Genomic DNA, 20,708 nt, shown 5'->3' with positions numbered 1-20,708 from the left:
TTTAATCAAGATGAACTTGAAAGGTGAACATTGTAAGTGATAGAAATTATTTATAATTTGGTAATAAAAGTTTATGTCGAACACTCAAAATTTCATACATCTGCTATTTGCTGGCCTTGAGATATAGAACAATTGCAATTGCCTTTACATTTGGCCTTAGATGAAAGGTCATAAATTATGATGATAGAGTTCGTATTCATTCCCAGCTCACAAAATTTCCATATTAACATCTTCACCTCAAACATAAATGGTTACAAAGAAAAGGGTTGTGTGGGCCTTTGTCAGCTGAACTTGATGGAAGTCGGTGGATCGTGTACTGTTGCCAACTTTTAAACATAAAACATCACAGAATCCTTGTTCAGAGGACATAATTAAAACTTTGCAGTTAACTTTAAAAATGAAATGTGATTCAAAAGTCTCTTTTTCTCTCTCTTTAATGCAGCAGAAGCCACTTCAAAGTTAGGAAGGTTTTTCTCTCCCAGCTACTTGAAATGAAAACATTTCCATAGAGCAAGGTGACTGTTTAAAACATGTCAAAAGGAGTGTCCAGTTTTTCTGTGCCTTGTGAAGTGCACACCACATATGTAAGTTTAAATGCAGAAGAACAACAGTCTAGATGACAAAAGAATGTCTGTGGAAGACTTTGAATTCAGTCTAAATAATCCCTGGCTATGACCACTAGATGGAAAAAGGAAGGTGTACAAAACAGTCCTCATCTGAAAATTGTGTCAGAGGACAAACCCATTCCAGCCACAGTCATAGTGTATCCCAAGATTTTAACAATCGATTTTGGTGAGTCCTTAGATTAGGGAAAAATTACTGTTTTTTTTAATTATGTAATTGAATAAGAGGCCAAGAAGAATTCCAAATCCAGGGGAATTGTTCTTGTTCAGAGCCTCTGAGTGTGTAGAGGCAGAAGGAGACGTCAGCATCCATAAAACAGTGTTGAGGTGAGAAGCTCTGGAGTTCAGGGTTAGTGCTGTTATTGCAGGGTTTCCTGAGGGTCCTGAAGGAAACACTACCTTTCTGGAGTTTGAGTAGTGGAGGATGAGGTTCTGTTCCCACTGAAGTCAACTGAAGTTTTGTTAGTTACTTCTCAGTGCTTAGGATGCCTTTGTAACTTACTGAAAATCCGCCTGAAATCTCAAATCCATCTCTATGAGCTGGTACCACAATCTAACTGATAGTTAGACTAATAGTTGTCACAGCCTAGTTTTAGAAACTTCTAAAACTTCTCAGTGATAGATCCCAGCTGCTGAACTATCAGCCCACTGCCCTGATCCAAACCTCCTCCAGTGGATTCAGGATAGGACTCTTAATTTGCAGATCCTTTCCACACACTTGGAATTAAGAAAGCACCATCCGTGCTCTCTCCATAGCTATCCCACAGGATTCCCGAGGAAGAACCTCATGACAAGCTTCTGCAACCTCTTGTCTGCTTTTCAGTCCTGAAGCAACTCCTGTGCTGAAGAGCAGGGATGAGCTTCCCCCTCAGTGCCAAGGAGCCCGGGCTGTTAGCTGACAGCAAGCTGGAGGGTGTGATTTGCTGAGGGCTCTCATCATGCCTTGCCAGAGGCTGTGCTGGGTGCAGAGAACAGATTTGCTCTTTGGCACAGGACTGCTCAAGCTGACCTCGCAACTCTCTTGAAGTTGGCATAACCTCTGTGCTCTGTCCCTTTCTTTTTCCTTCTGGAGCTGTTTTTTCATTACCATTTGTGCTGCTTAGAAGTGTTCTTCTGATGCCCTGAGGGTAAGGGGCATGACACTAAGGAATTGAAGGGTGCAGGAAGAAGCAACAGAAAGGAAGTATTAGGACCTCCTTCCTTTTCCTCCACAGCAGACTTCCTGGTGAAGAGGGAGCTGTCAGGAGGTCTTCAGGGAGCTGGGAAGAGTAATGTGAGAACTAAGCCTAAGGCTTTCTTTCTCCTAGACTTGCAGGTCTGTAGAAAAGAAAGGGACGATCTCAGAAGCTTTCAGAGTTCAATTTTAACTCCCTCTGAGTTCCTGGGAAATCTCTCCTCAACGGACAAGCTTTCTCATGAACCTTAAGGGGTTTGACATCTTCCTGTGCATGCATTTGTATGGGAAAGTTCAAGCCTTTCTGCTTTTGAGTAATCATCTATCTGTGCATATAAAGTAAAAGATCAAAGATTTTTTTTCCCCCTTAGACAAAGGGTTAGTTACCAAACATAATTTCTCATGCTATGCTAAGATAATCAGAACTGCTGATTCCCAGCCATGCTTTCAATTAAAACATTAATGCATTTTTAAATTGGACCTCAATTAAAAAATATTTGGCTTGTGCTAGAAGTTTTAGATAGGAGAGCCTAATAAAGATCTGTCTTAGAGTTTTTACATTGTGTTCACTACCTTGAATGTTCATGTCCTCCCCAATGGATTGAGTGACATAATGACCTTTTGTCACATGCTTGTCTCTCCTACTTTCTGTCCAGTTAAAATATAGTTTGACCGATCACGTGAAAATTGTGGGGTTTATTAAGTAAGGCAGGAAGCTCCAGTTGATTTATTTTCTGTAACACTTAGCTAGTTTGTTCCAGTTCCATCGTATTTTGGATATAGCCTTTTGTGTTTGGGCTTTCTAAATTATTTACATCAAAGAAATACAAGTTCTCTATTTTTTTTCCAGTGTGGAATACCAATTCCAGATGACACTTCAATGTAAACTTTCCCATAGCCAGCTTGATTATGTGCTTCAGATTGAAAACTCTCTGGTGTCCAGTTTAAGCACAGACACAGGCTGAAATGGTTACTTTAAATTGACCTGTTGGTGTAAAGCATCTGCAAGGTTAGTTCCCAGCTCCCCAGAAATGCTTCTGATGCAGACCTAGGGATATGAAGTAAACACGGGGCAGCTCTAATTTATAGTGTGGGCAAAACAATCCATACTGTGTTCTGAAATTCAGTGATGAAGCAAGAGTAAAAAGTGTTCAGCCACCTTTCTGTCCCTCTCTGACCCTTTTCACTTAAGGATCCAGCTGATGCTCTAGGGAAAAAGTATCTGACTCACAGGACAATTAAGTCTCTTTCTGGGAACTGGCTGGATCTACTATCACCTGATGTCTTCCAGCCTCTCAACCAATTTTTTCCATTTATCTGACCCTCCACAGGTATTTCGTATATGGGAAAAATTTGTTTGCCTCTCCCCAGAAAAGTCCTGAGAGTCTCACCACAGATTTCAGTAAGCTGTGGATTAGGGATAAGCCTAAAATAAATCAAACAGGGTTTTTTTTTTTCCATCCACATGTTTCTAGTCTTCCAGAAATTGTGAGACCTAAGCCTGAACCCAGCAGTGCTACTTCACTGTATGGAGCAGCTAGCACAGTTCAGTAATAGTTCTGTTTTATTGACACAGACCACAACATCCTATAAAAAAGAAGTGTAGGTAACTCTGAAATTCAAAGCATTTGCTGACACATACCAAGAAAAGATACTGAAAAATGAAGACACAAAAAAAAGAGATTGATGATTCAAGCTCTGGACTTGAAAACTTTTGTTTCTGTTGATATTGTATCTTTGTAGATTATGCAGAACCTCCTTAGACTTTACTGACATTTAGGAAAAAAAAAAAAAAAAGAAATAATAATAAAATCTTAGAGAGAAAAATAAGCATACAAAGATGATTGAGTTTGTCCATGTGAGGAGTACTTTCCTGGACTAGCCAGACTGGAAGGCACATGTGGAAACTGCCGAGTCAGTGTTTACTTGGTTTCTCATATGCCTCTGCCAGAGGCTTCCAGGGTGACCTTGGTTGAATCACATCCTCAGTGGCTCAGTTCCCACACTCAATTAACAGAAATGTGATTAGATGGAAGAAGCTATTTTTATTCCTGTAAATTATTTTTGAAGTGGAGGGAAAATAGGGAAGTTGCATATAGAAAAATCTCAAATACTCCTAGTTTCAGTAATTTTAAACATTTAATCTACTGTTAACCCAGAAACTGAAACAATTAACTATTTAAAATAGTGGAGGTTGTGGTGTAATCACTCTGTTTTTATGTGCCTTTACTAACTGGAGAGGTCAATTTCTTTAGAAATAAAATGAGATTTAATGTCAATGTTAGGTCACTCCTAGAGCATTTGTGAGCTGGTATTTTCCAGCGGCCCAAATTCTTGGGCATTGACTACAAAATTACTGCTGAGTCTTAAGGAACAGAATGGAATGTGATTCTTTTGTAATATAACAACAAAAAAAGGCAAAAATCAAAAGGGAAGTCTAGAAACTCTATATATCATAGAATCATCCTGGTTGGAAGGGACCTTGAAGATCAAGTCCAACCATATATCAAGATGAACAGTTTTCTTAGGAATATAACAAAAGCATAAAGTTTCATATTAAGTCAAAACTTTATTTTTAACTGAGTACATTATAGAGCTCTCATATTTTTAACTTTATTATAATTTCAATGGATACACCAGAGAAAATAAGGATGCTCTCTATAAATACAGATCTGTCAAAATGGTGTGACTGCCTGTGGCTGAGGCCCCGAGGCCTGCAATTTCAGGGGTAGTAAAAACCTCAAATGCAATGTTCAGGTCTGATTCTCTGCTGTTCACACATACAAGAAAGTATCCCTATATACTTTAGTCTTGAGTGATTTTACAAGGAAAAAAAGTATTACCAGGAAAAAATATATAAAACAATATTGAAGGTTATGTACTAACTCTTTCAGGTCTGTGATAACAGGTATCAATGAATATTATTTTCTAGGAGAGTGGAATGATACAGGGCAACTGACTCACTGGTCCATGGTCTGTTTTTCAGCTTTCAGGCAAAACTGCCATCTGTGCTATCAGTGCAGCTCCACTAGTCCTAGGAATTGTAGGAGCTCTAGGGCAAAAACAACACCCATGTTTTCTCAATCATCTGATCCTACCTAGAAAATTTAGAGGGCAGTAGCATAAAGTGCCTGTAGCAATCCAGACCACCTGTCATTAAAATTGCACCCTTGCTACTGCCAGTGGGCATGCATGGATGCTGAAAACAATGGAGAAAGCTAAGGTAGCACTAAGCGTAGACAAGTCGTGTGGCAATGAAACTGGCAAGGTTCAAAAGGCTCTTCTGAGAGATGATACAAAGGCCTGCTCAGTAGTCCTTGCAGGGTTTTGTGGCTAGGAAGGCGCTAGCAACCCTGCTGTAAAATGTGTTATAAATCCTTATGACTTGGGTCATTAAAGAATTACAGCTCTCATTACTTCACTCTCCTCTGCTCTATATAAACATAGGACTTCATTCTACAAAGAAGAGGAAGAAAATCCCCTCTGCATTCTGGGGAAACTGGAAGGTGAAGAAGCCAGCTGTGTTCGTACCACGCATTGCTTTTCTTTGCCTTCTTGTTTCATTTCACTCTATCCACATTGAGTCAGACATGCTCAGGCTTCCTACATGACCGATGTAGAATCCTCTGGTCTTGCATCTTCAGACCATATTCCAGCCATGTCATCTCCTCAGCTACTAAATTTTTCCTGTGCATTCACCTTCCTCATCCAAATCATAGTTTTGGGTTTGTTCAGGTTTTTTCATGGTATTCACCTGGGTGCTTGTTTGCTTGGAACTGACACTACCAATTGATTTCACATAACGCACACAGCACAGCCAAAATATATATTTCTGTCTCTGGATGTAGGGTTCAGACATTAAAATCAATGCCTTGGAGGTGAAAGGCTGCATCGTCCATAAATAACTCTCAAGCCACTCATTTCGTTTCCTCAGAGTATGACAATGGAGTATGTCATGTGGAAGATGAAAATACACGTGCTGTGTTTGCATGCTGAAGTTCCCTCCATTGGGGGGAATTCTAATGGAAATAGGCAATAGCAGTGAATTTGTATTTTTGTACAGAATGCATGCGGAGACTTTTTTTCTTATAGTAAAGAAATATGTGATAATTTTAGTCCATTAATGAATAAAAAATAAATTGTCTTATGCTGTGTGAACAATTCTGGGATACACCAGCAAAGGACGTGAATTTCCAGTTTGAAATGAGCAAGTCAAGTACTGGATAGGCTAGTCTGGAGATGTAGGACCTGTTCTCGCTTCTGTTGCTGAGCTGTTCTCAAATGTTAAGACAGGTCTTTTCACCTCTCAGTGTCTCAGTTTCCCTTCTGTAAAACAGGAAGAATGACATCTAAAGTGCTTTCAGAGCAATGGATGAAAACTTCAAGGCTTTTCATCAGCTTTTCAAAAATACATATTATTAATATACTAATGATGCTATGAGAGAAAATGATCAATATTTATATTTTTCTTTGCCATTTAGCAGATGTTTTTCTTCTGCCTATATTTTCTGAAGTCATATGCATAACAGCAGCATGTTGTCACTTTCTTGCAGAACATACAAGTCTTTTTGTACCTCTATGATATAAAAATGAAAAATAGGTTAAATTCTGGTATGTCATTTGTCTCAAACCTGGAGGGCCAAAGTCAAAGGGAAAATCTTTTTATTTACTGCATGAGCAAGTACAAAATCTATACATTAATAAATTCTAGAGGACTGTATATTCATGCTTTACACACACTGCTTTTTATGCTTGATTTTTTTTTTTTAGGAGCTGAAATAAAAGGGATTGCTTTCAAAAATCACAACACATTAAATAGTCCGTGTTTAAGAAATTGTGTATTTATTTTTGAAGTAACCTCATTACTACTAAACTACTTTTTCCTTTTGACAGTAAAGCAGGGTGCTTATCGTCCATATTTTCATAATGAAAGCTCCCAAGCACAGGATACTGTGGCAGATTTACAGCTTGCAAGCAGCAGAACTGACAGGCATTTTAATACGAAAGGAGATATGATGTCTTTAATGTACAGTGATGTCACTTCTAACAGGGTAGAAGCCTGCTTTTTGCACTGCAATCACCATAAGAAGTGAAACCTGTCTGCTTCAGGAGGGACCTTTTAACCCAGAAAAAGGTCACAAATAATAGAAAAAAGACAGGCCTCTGCATACTTGGGTGGAAGGGCACACTGAGGCTGGAGGAGCAAGGCTGTTGTGGATGTGCATTATCTCCAGGAAGTTGAAGATAGATATAGTCTAGCTAGCGCTAACCTTGAGAACAGAAAAAGAAAGGATAATGAAAATCCTCGAGGGAGTGTTAAACTGGAAGCTGGATTGCCTGTTGACCACCTCTTTTTTTTTTTTTTTTCCTTTTATCCAGCATTGATTGGACCTAATAACTGGAAAGCGATATTGACAGCAATATCGCCTGCCATTAGCTGCACCCGTGATTATTTCACTGAAAGGACAGCAGCCCAGTACCAAAATCAAAAGTCTGTCTTTCTACATTAGACCAATGAATTTACTACCTCTCTCTAGGAAACAGTTGCCAGTGATTTTAAAGGCTGCTTTAAAATGTGCATTTCTTGATTCTCCTCTTAAATGTGCTTCCAGCTCCTGACTGAAAGATTTTATCATGTAATTCTGAAGCTGCGCCATTCTTAAACTTTGTATACAAGAGCATAAGCTGAAATGCCATAAAATGGCAAGAATTCTCAAGGTCCAATAAGTATCTTGTGTTACCATTAGGCTGGTGACTTTGGTTAAAGACAGGAAATGAAAGTATGCAGGCATATATATTTCCTGAAGACATTAACTTCCTCTAAACTAAAATTTAAGAAAATCAACTTTGAATCTCATATATTTTGGTATTTTGGCATTTTGATCTTGAAGGAAAAGGGATGAAAGGGATGAGAAGAACAACATAAGAAGCAATGTGGTTGCTTTCTATTATCTTTGTAGAAATCTTAATTTTAAAAGAACAGGCTTTTGAGCAGGATCTGAACCATTGTGTTCTCCTAGCTCGGGTGCCAGGGCACTGAAACAGTAATATTCAGGGAAGACAAAAGAAGGAGGAAATCAGTGTTGGCCAGTCTATATATTGTTATCTCAAAAAGAAAGCATTGATATCAATATAGCTGCGTATCTGTGTCCTTCAAAATCAGAAATGATGATTGACCTTGTGAAGATGCATGTAACATTGCACAGCTAGTCCTGTACAGTTTTGAATTAAATTGTTTATAAATGAATATGTTCTTAGAGTTGACACAATTGGTTTTAATTTACTTCGAAACAGCTGTCTCTCTTCATTCCTCTTCAAAATGGAGGGAAGAGAAACTGCAAATTCAAGTCTGCATATAGAAATAACTCACATTTCAGTAGAAAAATGTCAGAAGTACTGGCAGTATCTGAAAATTCTTCTCCCTATTTTGAGCCTGTTCTTCTGACAGCAAAGGAACATTCCAGAGATAAGCCCTGTGTATATTTGGAAATATGATAATATTCTAGTTATATTTTCTAAAAAGTTAAAATACTGGGAAATCAGGTATGATGGGGTACTGCTGTAGATCCATAGATCACTGAAAAAAAGAAATTACAATCAGATGCCATTAATATAAGTTAATGGTTTGAAATGGTCTTGTAATAGTTTTAAAAGATCCTGTGTCTGGAGACAAAAGCAGCTTGACAGACACAAGTTGTGAACTGCTTCACTTTCCATGCTACCTTATATCTGTCAATATATTGGTTATGGAGCTCTGCTGAGGCCAGTCTCAAAAGGCAGACTGTCACATTTCTCAAAGATAAAACATCCCTATGGGTACAAAGAATTCAGGGACACAAGCTGATAGACAGGAGCAGCACTGCAACTCTAACATTTTATGGCTAAGTTCAATGAGTGAGTCCTTAAATGGGTAATTGAATTGATGAAAGGCTTACAGTTGCTCCGATTAAACTTGTTCTTTCTCCATATGAAAGACTCAGGATAGTTTAAGCAAAAATTGAGGAAGAAACTCAGAAGAGAGACATTCATAAGCACTTTGAAAATTGGTCTCGCATGAAAAGCTTGCCATTTAGGTCACATGTGCCACTTGTGGATACAAAGAATCCCCTTTCCCAAGAAGTGTCATTTGCAACAGCCCCTTTCTTTTAATTAAGGATTTGTAAATATTTTTAGAACATGTCTTGCTGCTTCATGACTCATTCCCCCTATGATCTTTGGTATTTTTCCCATTTGTGATTGTGTAGCATCCCTGTGGCATATGGTCACCTGGGAAAGTATTACTAGGGAAGAAATTCAGCAATTTTGGCTATTTTTAATGACCTTTGGAAGCTATAAATGTGGAAGAAGAGCCACATCAAAACAATGTTTTTCAATTTACTGCATTGCATCAATGAATCTCATTGTTTGCTCAAATTTTCAATGCTGTGTCTCTCTGTTGTATCTTTGTTTATAATAGTAAACTGTCTGGGAAATGTCCTTTTTTTCTGTGTGTGCTTATACAGAGCAAAGTGCAAGAGAGTGATGGCCTGTGACTTGCACCATTAGGTGCTATGATAACACAGTTTTTAAAGAAATGCATATTGGACCAGGAACTCCTAAATTCTTGCTTTGAAAAGCCTTAGCTTTAAACCTGTATCTGAGCAGTAACTTGTTTTTGTGCCATTAGCTTATTTTTTTTTTAGAAAACTCAGAAGGTAGTTATGTTCTTAACACATCCAGCAGGTATGTGGTGCCTTTCAGCGAATGAGGACTGTACCCTCAGAGGGATAACAAATCTCTGTGCCTTTACTTACATTTAGATAGCACAGTGAAAGAACACTTCCTGTAGGGCTGGATTTTATTTGCCTGTGGATATAAGCACGGATTTATTGATATTTGGTGCACAAAGTTTAGCTTGTATTTGCTCTCACCACGATTGCCTTACGGCCAAGAGGGCCAATGCCATCCTGGGGTGCATTAAGCAAAGTGTGGCCAGTAGATCGAGGGCAGCTATCCTCCCCCTCTACTCTGCCCTGATGAGGCCACATCTGGAGTGCTTTGTCCAGTTCTGGGCTCCCCAGTTCATAAAGGACAAGGAACTACTAAAGAGAGTCCAGCAAAGGGCCACTAAGATGATTAAGGGACTGAAGCATCTATCATATGGGAAAAGGCTGGATCTGTTCAGCTTAAAGAAAAGGAGGCTCAGGGGCATTCTCATTAATGCTTGTAAATACCTAAAGGGTGGGTATCAGGAGGATGGGCCCAGAATCTTCTCAGTGGTGTCCAGTGATAGGACAAGGGGTGATGGTTGCAAACAGGAACACAGGAGGTTCAAGCTAAACATAAGGAAAAACTTCTTTACTGTGAGAGTGACAGAGCACTGGAAGAAGCTGCCCAGGGAGGTTGTGGAGTCTCCATCTCTGGAGACATTCAGAACCCAGCTGGACGTGTTCCTGTGTGATCTATTCTAAGTGATCCTGCCTTAGCAGGGGGATTGGACTGAATGATCTTCAGAGGTCCCTTCTGACCTCAACCATTCAATGATTCAGTAAACATTTAGTGTCAGTGAGCACTTACTGTATTGAAAGTCATCAGTGAGGACACATGTACCTAGTTCAGACAGTCTGAAATAATCAAACCGGTTTGGACTCTATGCCTGCATTTGAGCTGAATTTTTGATGTTTGAGTCTTATATAAGTAACTTAATATGGCTTACAAGTTGTTACAAACCTTGCTTGCATGCTTACACTCTCTCCTGAAATACATATGTTGACTATTGTGAGATATTTTTTTGGAGAAAAATATATTTCTTGGTTTATTTGCATGTATGTTCAGTGCAATTACATGCTTACACTAGTCTCACAATAAGGTTAATTAATTAATATACCATGTGCTTGAATATATTTTTTTCTTTTTAAAATAATGCTGAGTTATAACTGCAATTTTTTTTCTTCTCCCCATAACTGCTTTTGGCTTCCTTCTGCTCATGGGACACCATTCACCATTCTGTTTAAATAACCAGATTGGTCAGAATGGTTGACTTTTTCAAGCACCTTCTCTTTTTGGAGAATTAAAGTCATAGCTGGAAAACTGGCCATCCGAGCTCAGTCATTTCTATGTATTTTTGTTAATTTTTCCTGTTTAATGGTCCTTTCAAATTTAGATTGCATGGTTACTTCAGGCTCACATCATATGCTCCTCAGAAATAGCAGCTCACAGTGGGAAAAGATAACCTATTTCCTTCAAACACTGTAGCTCTATCTGTGAACTATTGGCATCACGTGAAGATTGATTAAAGTTCTGCAGACACGTAATGCAAAAAAAAAAAATAATAAAAAAAAAAATTGCTCTCCTTGCCTGTTTCAAAGGATAGCTAACTCAAATTCTAGCTGCTGGCCTCTGAAGTCTGAAACTGGCTGAGTCTGTTTATCAATTAGGGTGCCAGTCTTTAGAACAACATTCAGAGGATAATGGTAATGAGGGACCAGAGTCATGGCTCCAGAGGAACATATTAGTATTAACCTCAATGCTAGGTCATGCACTATGCCTTTTAATGAGGGGTGTTAGGACTTCCTAGACAGGTGCATTTTGAGCTGAAGTGTAACATAACCTTTTCTACCTTATCATGTCAGGTGGCAAATTTAAACCACGGTGGACTGAAATAGGCTTGCTCAGCACTATAGATAATTTAATTCCTCAGCCATCTTTTCTCTTTATCTCCTGTTGACATGCTCCAGACTATAAAACAATAATAGAAACCAGGTTCAGATAAACATAAACCTTACGAAGGTACAGTAGGCTTTGTGCCCTTCCCCTTGTTCACCTCTCTGAACTGCAAAATGGGGTGCTCTTTCTGAAGGGGTAATGGATGAATGTGGATACTGAGTGCACTGTGCTTTGGGGTCCCTCTGCCTGTGTCTGACAGACTGTCTTCAACAGCCTCAGCAGCCTTGCCCTGTGAAATGTGCCAGCCCAAAGGCTTTGGGAGGGGCTGTTAGTTGTGAACAGGGATATGAGTTTGATCTTTCTCTGCATGGTGTGCTTTTGCCAGTCTGTGCTCCCTTGGAGTTTCTATTTTTAAATATTATATGCATGTCTCCAGAAAACTACCTATTTAAGCTTATAATGAAAAGTTTCCTGGAAACCACCACCACCCTGTTACCTGTTCCACAATGGGCTCAGTCATAAAATAGGCTTGAAATATACCCTATTTCTCTTCAGGTTTTGGAGGATAAAAGCAGTTGATTCCATTAGCCATCAGTCAGGGACAGAATAGCTCATAGATCTGGAAGTGCTGAATCCAAGTATTATTATTTATGGTTGTGGGGCAGCACGATTCCCATGATTTACATAAGGATTACCACTTTGGCGCTGCTTTGTAATCTTGGATAAGCCACCTAAGCAATTTGTGACTCAGCTTCCTGTTTTATAAAAAAAGGCATAATGGGACTTACCTTAAGAAAAAATACTGTCATTGTAAAGTGCTTGGAAGCAGCAACAGGGCCCCTTTACTATGCTAACAATAGCAGTGATCTTTGAGGCAGGACAGCAGGGAGATGCAAGTGTTTCAGCATTGCCTGCTCTGCCAGGAGCATGGAGACAAGTGAATCTGTGGAGCAGCAGCCAAGGCTACAAAAGCTTGGTGATGCCGGAGAGCCCTTATAGCCCCTGGGCGGCCCAGGCTACCAGTTTCTGCTGCCTCAGCTGCACTGCAAGTCCAACCAGATGTGATCTGGCACTAAGGAAAGAAAAGCCCTCTCCTAAGAGCTGAAATAATTACTGATATCTAAAGGGGTACGTTGATTTATGCAGTCTTGTAATTACATTCAAATGGGTGTAGCCAGACAGATGTTTGCAGAAGAGTAAGGTTTTATGAGGCCAGTCTAATGAATGAACCCCTCTGCACCCTCTGAGATAATTTCAGCCTCTCCCTTGTGTATAGATGGAAATTACAGCAGCAGCCATAGCACGAGTGTGCCAGTCTACAGAACAGAACAGTCCAGTGCAGACGTATCAGTCAGTGTCCTATTGATCATATTAAGCTAAGTGGAGTACTAGTGTGTCAGTGCTAAAATGTTGCCCTGGTTTTATATTTGTGCATTCTTCTAGAGCCAATGTACTTTCAGTGATATCCTCTATTATTAAATATTATTCATAACCGTGTGTTTTATTCAATTAAGGATGTTCTGGAAGCATCACTCATCTTTTTGCATGTGGTACAATGCAAAATTATGTTTGGGGAGGGCTGCAGTATCTGCAGCAGAGAGATCTTGAAAGAAGTTTTGGTTAGTGGAGGGAGGCCCACAGCGAGAAAAATACACTGATGGTCCAGACTTCCTCACTCTGACCCTCCCATTCACTTATGCCAGTTAGAGACAGGCCTACAGGGGAGTTTCTGTTGAAACTGAGGAGGATAAGTGATAGCTTTTCAGATGTGATCTATTCCTGGTAGCTGATTATTTATTTTAGATGTTTGAATAAAGGTGCCTACCTTTTTTTATAATAATAGATTTTTTTCTGGTGCTGAAAAGTGTTGCATTACACTGCAGCGCTTCTGGAGTGCAGCAGCAGCAGTAGCTATATTTCAGGTGCCCTTAATCATTCAGGTCCAAGGAAAGAGTGTGTCTTTGAACTGCTTGAGGGACAGTGTGATTGACATCAAGTATAAGCACACCTCCTATTAGAGCTGTGGCACTGCGGTCATTGAGAAACTAGTGCTGATCAATGCCACCCAAACACAGCCATCAACAATAAAAGGAATCCATGACAGAATTGTTGTCTCATACCACAAAGTGCCTCTTGTTAGCAGAAATGCTGTGTCCCTGAGTAGACAGAACTTATGGGCTAAGGAATAGGATGGCATCCATTATTAGCATGTCAGAATGCAATTGTTTGTCAAAACCTGTGGGTTGTGTGTTTGGTTGTTTTACAATAGCAGTGTCAGGTGTTCTGCTTTTTATTATTATGTTGTGTAGCACTAGAAAAAGTACACATGGTTTGATAACTATACCCTTTACTGTGATTCAAGAAATGTTTATCTTGCCACATAATTTGCATATTACCTATTAGCCATAAAACTACTCTCTTGCTAGTCAGAACAACACATAACCCCATTTTCCTTCTTTATCTACACAATACTTTGCAGAGTGCAATGTCAGCAGGGCTCTATGAACAGGATTCTGGAATTACAGATACCTACTCTTACCTTTGCTGCTGTAGTTCTTATGGGCCTAATCCAAACTCACTTGAAGTTGGAAAGCCTTAGGAAAGGCTTCCATTTATCTTGGTAACCTTTGCATGAAGTCCCAAGAGATGTTTGCCAAATTTTAGAGAATTGTTCAAATTATAGGAGTCCCATTTTGGTCCCTTAGGGGACTGATCCTTTAAAACAGTGGTCTACAAAATTGCTAGATTGTGCACCCCTATCAGCAAAAAAATTTTGAACATGTACCCCCAGTATATGTACAATCATTTATTTATGAATTATATACCTGTAGTACTGTACTAATGCATTATATACATTATAAACCATACAAGAATAGAAATTTTTAAAGGATGGCCTAGATTAAATTAATTTTTTAAAAAATATTTATTAGTGGCACAAAAAAAATTTCTCCCTGCATCCCAGTGGGTTGTCTTGTGTGCACCCTACATTGGAGCCCACTGTCTTAGAGGGTCCATGCATTGGCAGTGGCAATTTTACATCATATAACATGCAGAAGTTGTTTATATACAACTACTTAGATGAGCATCATAGCTTGGGAACCACTCATTTTTATCACTGACAAGTTTGAACACTTTACAAGCTTGTCAATGGCATAACCTTTCTCAGTTTTTTCCATCTGCAAAATAGAAAAGAAAAAAAAAAAAAGCAAGTTAACAAGGTTACACATCTTAGGTTTTTTTGAGAAGGTAACTACAAGACTATTACTACTGTAAGTCCTACAGGACACTAAGCATTGTAACATGTATATTTCCTGGACAAAAAAAAAAAACATCCTGGCCAAACTGGGAGATTAATAAATGAGACTAATATTACCCTTTCATGTTAGAAGAATGATCTCATAATTTTCATCAAGACATGATGCCAAAATCATGGTTCTTGCCCAAACTAAATGATTCAGCAGAGCTGTAAAAAAAAGGAGATTATCTGTCAGATTATGCTTAAACTAGAGCTGAGCCAAATTTTGTCCTTAACCTTCAAGTACAGCTGTAGCAATTCCTGGTTTAAATTCAGCTTGGCCTAGAGAATTTGCTTTAGTTTTTGCTTTGATTTTCTTATTAAATGACCATTATGTATGTGAACTTTTTTGCTCTGTCTGGATACATGTAAATATTTTGCAGCTTCTGTTCACTGATTGCCAGTAAGTTTGAACCCTGCTTATTGAGAGTGAAAACATGGGTCAAGTTACATCAGGTTGTCCCTCCGGTGCTCCTGACTACTGGAGCTGGTTCCATTAGAAAGCTGTTGTTCAAGTGAACTTCCATGCTGCTTGACCCTGTTTGCACATACATTCGCCTTGCCTCCTTTCTTTTGCCACCCCAGAGCATATTGTTAGATGTATCAGAACTAAATATGTTCATTTTTCAATAAACAAACCCCAAATAAAATTAATGTACATGATTATTAATATTTCTGAATATATGGAAAAAAGATCACAAGTATTTTATGAAAGGAGCAGTTTCCAAAGGTACAGAAATATTCAACATTCACAAAAGCTGCTCACCTAAATGTCACTCTGAACTTTTGAAATCTCCTTTATAGTTATCTTTCCCTTCTCCATTTTATGACCTTAGGACAGAGATCATGTAGCATGTCTACGTTGAAATATTCAGCTACTATTAGCTACTAAAATGAAATTATCACTAACATCCTCAGATCTTGCCATCGTATTAAAATAATTACTAATCCCATTTCTCCAAAGAAACATTGTTTTAGCTGAACATTCTAATGAAATGTTTAAAAATAGGTGTCTCAGTTTTTATATATATGCCATTTTTTACATGCAAACTAAGTAATGTAGGGAAAAATAGGCACAGCTCAATTGTGCCACCACCTTGCTAACATTGCCATTACCAGCTTGTTTAAGATAACGTAGCAAACCACAGAATATAAAGTCCCAAACACACACAGTGAGAAGTCTAGTATGTCAATCCCTGTTTTCATATGAAAGATTTCAAAATGAAACCATGGTGTAAAAAGCCCGTTGCAACAAAGGATTGGAAACATTATGTCTTGTCATTTCAAATACATTTACAGGAGAAGAGCTGGAGTCTGTCCCACCATCACCTCAAATGTTAGTTCACCACTCTCCAGTGAGGAGTGCAGTAGAAATTAACTCAGTAATGCCTTTTCTTCTGCTGTCACAGGAGCTTCCTCCACCAAGATCAATTAAGTGAGTACAGTAGCAGCTCATGGAGAGGAATGGCATTAAAGTGCATTTGGTTTATCCATGGCTGAACAAAGCTCGCCTAGAAGCTCAGCCCAAAATATCGCCCAGACAAAAATGAAAGAACAGCTCTGCTAGGATAAAATTAATGAAAGCAATTAACTCAGAGCTGTGCATTTTGGAAGAAGACAATGAGGGGTCTGCAAATGCTACAAGGTCGAGGAATCCTCATCTAGAATATTTTGTTTTGTGGGAGTGTGTGTGTGTATTATATACTTGAAATATGTATCATTCATGTATATATTTATATAAGAAGCACAACATTTACATATTCAGTAGTAATATGTTAGTAATAGTTAGTGCTGCCTTATAGGTAGCAAGAAGAGAGCAGATGACCTGCTGCTACCTTCCTCATATTTGTCCCTTTGTCAGCCTGGACTATAGCAGCAGCAGTTTCCTTTCACTGCCATCAGGGTCAGCAGATCTTATGGGCAACTTGTTGTTCATTCCATACATATTTGGAACCATTACTATGCAATATTCATTCTGATTTTAAATGATTTAGTAATGTATGTACCATTTACACATGAACAACCTTTGCATCTGAATCTAGGTCAACACCTTGTCTCTGTGATGAAAATAAAACCTAATACCTGATTATGTCAGATTGAGGAAACTGGTCTTAGCCACCTTGAATTGTTTTTGAAGGCACAAGTTGTCAAGCCTTGTTTGTGTGCAACAGTCTGACACAAAGGAAGTACCTCTGGCAAGTTCATTATATTTATCCATCTCACAAGCAGTTGTCCAGCCTGTGGATTTCATCTCTTACTCTGCAGGAGCATTTTTCAGCCAATATATACCTGCGGGATGCATAGGCAAAGAACTGGTGAAAACTCAACAGGTTCCTGAACCTGAAACTCGTTAAAGTATGTAAATAGACCTACCAAAGTAAGTGTGACTATTTGCATGCTTTAAGTCAAGTGTTTTCAGATTTGGGACTGTGCTGGTCAGCATCAAGTTTAATATAACAAAAGCAATAAATCAGTTTGATCCCAGATATTTTAAATGTTGAGTTATGTAGCGTGAAGTGCTTTGCACAAAGCAGTTCACGTCAACTTCCAATAACACATGTAGGAGTTCATGCAACTGCAGTCAGAATGAGGAAAAATAACCTGTATTGGCAATCATTTAGTAAAAAGAAAAATGCCCGAATAGAAGTTTATTCCAGTTCTTCATAACCAGATGTGCTCTGTAGTGTACCACAGTTTCCATTCTTAAAAAAAAAAAAAAAAAAAAAAAAGTGGGCTAGATAAAACTCTATTGCTGCATTTGTTTTCAGTACCAAAAATATGTCCCCTGATTAGATAGCCTGGGTCACAAACAGTTACATATACTTTCCTTCTACTTGCTAGTACAAGCAGTGCTGTCTGTGTTAGGACTGAACTAGAACAGGAATTCCTTTATTTGTATAAACAAATGCAGTAATAGTGGAAATGAATGATTTTCTAATATTTGTTTTATCTAATTAATGTTAAGAACATATAAAAATTGTTCATTAATTTACATCCAGTACTTTTTTCTATAATTTTATAGTGATTTTATTTTTTTTATTAGTCAAAGTTCTTTGAAGTGATTCTGGCTTCTCCAGAAGCTTTCTTAAAACATGCTGAAAAAGACACATATCTTTGTTGTTGTAAACTCAGTTAGGATGAGAATGTTAGTTCTAACTGTGCAGTTTGAATTTTTTTCATCTATAGTCTCTGTTGATATCACAACAGAAGGGAAGGAACAATCCCCAAGTTTCTGACAACTTACAGGCAATTTCTAAATTCCATTGTTATTTAGAAGATGTCCAGATTAAGACAAGAATCTTTGTTCTAACTTTCAGAGGTATTCGAAGTGCACCCTGAAGTACAAATGAAGAAAAGGAAATACTTTAATCAGGAATCAGTGCTTCTGAAAGAGGAATGCTTTGCATAAGTTTATTTAAATTTGGTGGATTATTTTCTGTGCTTGTCTTAGACTTCAAATGGGAATTTTGCACTAGTACTAGTCCACAAGTAGCACTACCAGAGCCTCAACTGTAGAAAAGCCATTTGTCTCCTTACTAACATGTAACTTTTTCTTAGAACAGGTTTGAATGACACAATAATATAAATGACAGCATCTGCTGGTACATCAGAAGTGCTGTAGGCTGAGCTATGCTGGTAGGCAAGGCATAAGTACTTCTCCTCAGGTGTTGCTTGCTTTCTTTTGTGACAATAGCCACTATGAGAAACCTTGTCATGTGGGAAAACAGGGTTAATGCACTCTGAAACTATGACCACTTCATGTGAGTAGAAACACTTGTACAGAAGCTGTATGACAACCTAAGGAGTCCTGGCCAACCGGTTAAGGGGGAAGAGGAGAGTCAGTGGAGCATGGCCAGGCCTGTGGCTGCCCTTGCTGCCCACCTGTAGATATTTGTCTTCTCCTGCCCTACTTTTCTGCTGGATCAGAGCTTGCATTTACCAAAATACAACAGTGACAATGTTTGGACAGCAAAGCCATGCAAGATGAACGTTCTTGGCTACTTGGGTTTCCTCTCTGGTTGTGTTTTCTAAGGAAGAAAATGACTTCATGTTTGTGTATTTATCTGACCAAATGGGAAGGATGTTCGCCACACCGCTGTGTTACACGCAAATAGAGTGATGCACCTTGGACAACAGAGAACCTGTCTAGACTTCCCATAGAAAATAATTGTTTCAGAGCCTTCTGTTGTCGCTTAGGAGCAAGATCCTAGCGTTGTGGCGCAGCATTAAGGAAAACAGCAGCTCAACGATGAGCAGCAAATAAAGAAAAAAAAAGAAGAGAAGGCAAATTACAAATGAGGGATTGTCAGAACAGGAAGTGTCATGGGTGAAGCTGATGTAATACAAGCTGGGAATGCAGAACAATTTCCAAATGCAAGCCTGATGCCATGCTACAGTCCTGAATGCCCTTAGCAGTACCTAACGCTGGCTTTATCACTTCCAGTACAGCGGGGAGATCAGGTCTCTGCCGCCACGGGCAGCCGGCCCGCCAGCGTGGGCTGCTCGTGGGGTGCTGGTTTCCCTCCCCCCCCGGGGCTGGGGGCAGCCCCCTGCCCTGGGCTTGCCCCGGCACCCAGCCAGGCGCCGGGCAGCCCTCCCGCCGCCTCCTGCCTCGCCCCGGCGCTGCCGCCTCCTGGGGCAGCGGCCCCGGGATTGGCCCCTGGCTCCAGCAGAGCGCCCTGATTGGCTGCTGGGAGAGAGGCAGCCCGGCTCACGCCAGTCACGGCCGGTCCTAGCCGGCTCTAACCGGCTGCGCCCGGGGTCTCCCGCCACCACCCTGGGGTTGCCCAGAGCAGCGGGGGCGAGCCGGCCAGCGCCAGCGGGCCCCGCCCTGGGAGGCGGCGTGGCGCCGGCGCCCCAGCTGCCGTCGGGCGCTCCCTCCTGCCCGAGCAGGTGCCCAGGAACCAGCGGTGACGGTCAAGGGCACAAACATCGGCCATGAAGATGTTTTGGCCGGGAAAGGAGTGGCAGAGAGGAGGGGTCCACGAAGTCATGGCTGGCGTGAGGAGAGCAAGTAAGGGTTGATGGTTTATTGCTTCAATACCTGAGTTAGTATCAGAGGAGGACAACGTGGCAGGTCAAAGCAAAGAAGCAGTAGTCATTCTGCACGTAATACCCAGGTAAGCATTACGGTACCGCTTGGCCCAGATGTGGGTGATGAAAGCCCAAGGGAGAGAGCCCAGAGTTGTTAAACAGGCAGAAGCCACCCCTGGCTCACGGGGAGACTGAATCGTCAGGGCCAGAGCAGCCTCTGGCAGCACAGGTGCCGCAGATAGGACCAGTTAGCTCTGCTGTTACTCTGCTTTCAAGACACCTGCCTTTGGCCGCTGTCAGTGGCAGGAGACCAGGTGAGGTGTCCCTTGGTCTGGTGAGCTGTCTGGTGTTCTCACATACCTACCATTTACCTCTGCGTAGCTACTTCTGAAACAGAGCTTTGCAGAGGTATGGACACCTAGAGCTCAGCCTGGTGTTTGTACCCCTGTGAACAGAAGCTTTGGCCATTGATATTAGCGGATACAGCTGAAGAAATGTCTTCAGTAGTATTGCTGCCTAACAGCTTTAGCACATTTTTATGATATGTGATGTTTTCAAAGTCCTTGGTTCTTGGAGTTATGGGAGAATGCAGAAATATCCATTTCCTTGCAGAGGTTCAGGTTACATGAGCTCTTGGGTTTGTAAGCTGTCTGAGAGGTCAAATCCAGTCAAATGCTTGTGTGGCTTATCTTGTATTAAATATTGCAGTAGTCATCTTATCTATTTGAGAAAGGTGAAGGGTTCAGTGACCCTGAGACTTGAGTCTGTGGTGCCAGGGAGTCAGGGAATTTTTCAAACTTGCCGTATTATTATCTTCTTAGAGTCAGACTGTTTTTAAAAGGTGTTATTAAAGATTCCTATGCAGTTAAAATGGTACAGTTTTAAAAAAAAATTATCACTCTGTATTAATTTGTAAGTCTTGCTTATGCTCTGATCC

The sequence above is a fragment of the Apus apus genome, chromosome 4, assembly GCF_020740795.1.
Source record: "Apus apus isolate bApuApu2 chromosome 4, bApuApu2.pri.cur, whole genome shotgun sequence".
Taxonomy (NCBI): Eukaryota; Metazoa; Chordata; class Aves; order Apodiformes; family Apodidae; genus Apus; species Apus apus.
This window is presented reverse-complemented; position numbering follows the sequence as displayed.